Below are 3,121 nucleotides of genomic sequence, written 5' to 3' on the forward strand. Positions count from 1 at the left end.
AATGATAATTATCCAATTCCTAATTTGAGGAACCGATCTATTCCTCCAAAAATCCTAGGGTACTCGGACTCCATCACCCTTACTTATACTAACCAACTCTTACTTAATATTTCCCCTTAAACAAAACATCTCTATATCTTGAAATTCTCCTCAACAATCTCTTAGCTTCTACTTAATATTTCCCTTTACACAAAACATTTCTTCATTCTAAAAATCTCCTTAGCAGACTCATTTCTTCTCTAGATACATTTTCACTTTTCAACACATACCAGCTTCCAACACTACACATTACCTAATTTTTCAATACATACCAGCTTTTAACACTACAAATTTATACCTTCAGTACCATCAACTACTGCGAACCACAATCAAGACTTCCAATCACAAGCAACTTCAATACTCTCAACTTTTGCAGACCACAATCAAGACTTGCAATCACAAGCAACTTAAGTACTCTTTAGTAATACCAACTTCTACAAACCAAAGTATAAAGTTAGGTTAGTAGCCAAGGGGTTTCAACAAACCCCTAGCCTTGACTATTTTGAAACATTCTCACTAGTAGTGAACGTAGCCACCATCCTAATTATACTCTCTCTCTCTCTCTCTCCCTCTCTCTCGATTCCTCTTTGCTTTATATTAAAAATTGTAAAAATATCTTCATGGTATCAGAGCTAAGCCTAGTTAGCTGAGTGCTTGACCAACAGGTGAGGAGTTAGAGCTAGCAACTACCTCCATTAATAGACATGACCGTGAGGGAGGGTGTTAGAGTCTTATGCTGACTAGGCACGCTTAAGCCTGCTAGTTTATAAAAGGGGGTAATCCTCTAATTCAACAAGGCCTTATTGGGTGAGGAGTCAGGCCACCTCAAATTCTATCAAAAGATCAAACCCTAATTGTCGACCACCGCAAATCAAAGTTTTATGCACCTCAGCCCGAATTCTGGTTGCTTTCGGCACCAGAAATCGACCTCGTCACCACCATTAAACTCACCGGGACCCCCCACCAAAATCCTTTCAACCACACCCATAATCACTCCTCAATCGTTTTGTAGTTTTGTCTGGGCTATGAGTATAGGCTTCTGTTTAGTCGTTTTGTTTTCTGCCTTTGCCCCTTAGGTTTGTTCAAGGGTTTGCAAGTTTAAGGGTTCCTCCATTTCCTTGTAATTTTCTTTTTCTCAATATATTTACCAGATTTATCCAAAAAAATCACTCCTTAATCGCTGGTAGTTGCAACAGAAGAAAACAAAATCTGGTGAGGTGATGGCAAAATAGCTACGCGCTCAGGTGCATCGGGAGGGATCGCACGCACTGGTCGCGTGCTTAAGGTAGGGGAAATATGAGTGGGGCAAAACGTTGAGCACTTGGTGTGCGTTGACAAAGGAAAAGCAAATGGTCATCGTCAGCAAGGGAAACTACCAAAAAAACAAAGTCAAATAAGCATCAAACAATCAAAGACCAAGTCCATTTAAAAAATTATCAAATCGAAATTAATTCAGCTAGATAAAATCAACCTAACTGCGGCGGTATGCGCTAGTCACGACCAACGAACGATGGTTCAGATAGTGGTGTCAAATTGAATTTTGGCTGCTAGAATCAGCTGGAATTTGACTAGAAAAGCAAGACCCTAATTGTGTGGTGGCCAGTGAACGATGGGAGGTGAGTAGTATCCCACCCTTACTTATAATGGATTTTTTACTATCCTGCCCTTCTTCATAACGAAATTTACTAAAGAAATTGTGCTTTGGGTAGCCAAGTTGCATTTTAAAATGTTTTTGGTAGGAAAGTATCAGTAGGCCATTATTTGGGTGGGAAAAAATAGTTTACTCTTATTTAAAATAATTAGTTACACTCCCGTAGTCCTGTGAAAACTTGGTAAGTGAAAGGACTAGAGGATTGTAAAGTGTAAAGAAACAGAGCACACGTGAAAGAGAGGAAAAACAGAGCAAAAAACGAAACTAAAACTTTATGTGTTTTTTATTAACTGAACTTACAAACTACAGAAGCTTAAATCTTTTATACAAAAGAGTAAAGAGTAAAGAGACAAAGCTAAGCTACGTCGTTTTGAGCTTTTCATTAACTGAGTTAAAACGACATCGTTAACCTCCAACTCTCTTATTATACTAACATTCCCCCATAAACCAAGCCTTCTCTTTTTTTCATTGTTTTTAAGTACTGAACTCTTCTCAACGTTCCAAACCACCCAACATCATAAGACAACAAGCAACACACTCATACTCTGCACCAATCACCATACTCATATTCTATAGCTACTGCTAAAAATTATACTCTACAACAAGCAACAAACCTCATGCTCAACAACACATTCAACACATTCTGCAACAGCTAAAACTACCCATACTTCAGCAACATATTCTGCAGCGGCTAAATTACAACACAGTTATACTCTGCAACACATTCATATTTTGCACCAATCACCATACTCATATTCTGCAGTAGCTAAAATTCTACTCTGTAGCAAGTAACAAAACTCATGCTACTACAACAAACGACACATTCTGCAGCAGCTAAAATTCTACTCTGTAGCAAGTAACAAAAACTCATGTTGCTGCAACAAACAACACATTCTATAGCAGCTAAAACTACCCATACTTCAGTAGCAAACAACATATTATGCATTTACACACTTCTGTAGGCAACAAACACACACATTCATACTTCTGCACATTCTGCAGTCTTAAAAAAAACTACCCATACTTCAGCAGCAAACAACATATTCTGCACATTTTCTGCATTTACAAACTTCTGCAGGCAACACACACACACATTCATACTTCTGCACATTCTGCAGTCTTAAAAAAAACTACCCATACTTCAGCAGCAAACAACATATTCTGCACATTTTCTGCATTTACAAACTTCTGCAGGCAACACACACACACATTCATACTTCTGCACATTCTGCAGTCTTCAAAAAATGAAAACTCAGAACTAAACTTCACCATACTTCTACAAAATCAGAATACTTCTCCATTGGCTAATACTGAAAAATCAATCATTACAGTCAGCCTACTTCTGCATTGGTCAGGGAAGTATAGAGGTTACATTCAACTTGTCCCTTAACATTGTAAACCGAGATCCTGACAATGGTTTGGTTAAAACAT

The sequence above is a fragment of the Pistacia vera genome, unplaced genomic scaffold (assembly GCF_008641045.1).
Source record: "Pistacia vera cultivar Batoury unplaced genomic scaffold, PisVer_v2 Contig800, whole genome shotgun sequence".
In the NCBI taxonomy this organism is placed as follows: Eukaryota; Viridiplantae; Streptophyta; class Magnoliopsida; order Sapindales; family Anacardiaceae; genus Pistacia; species Pistacia vera.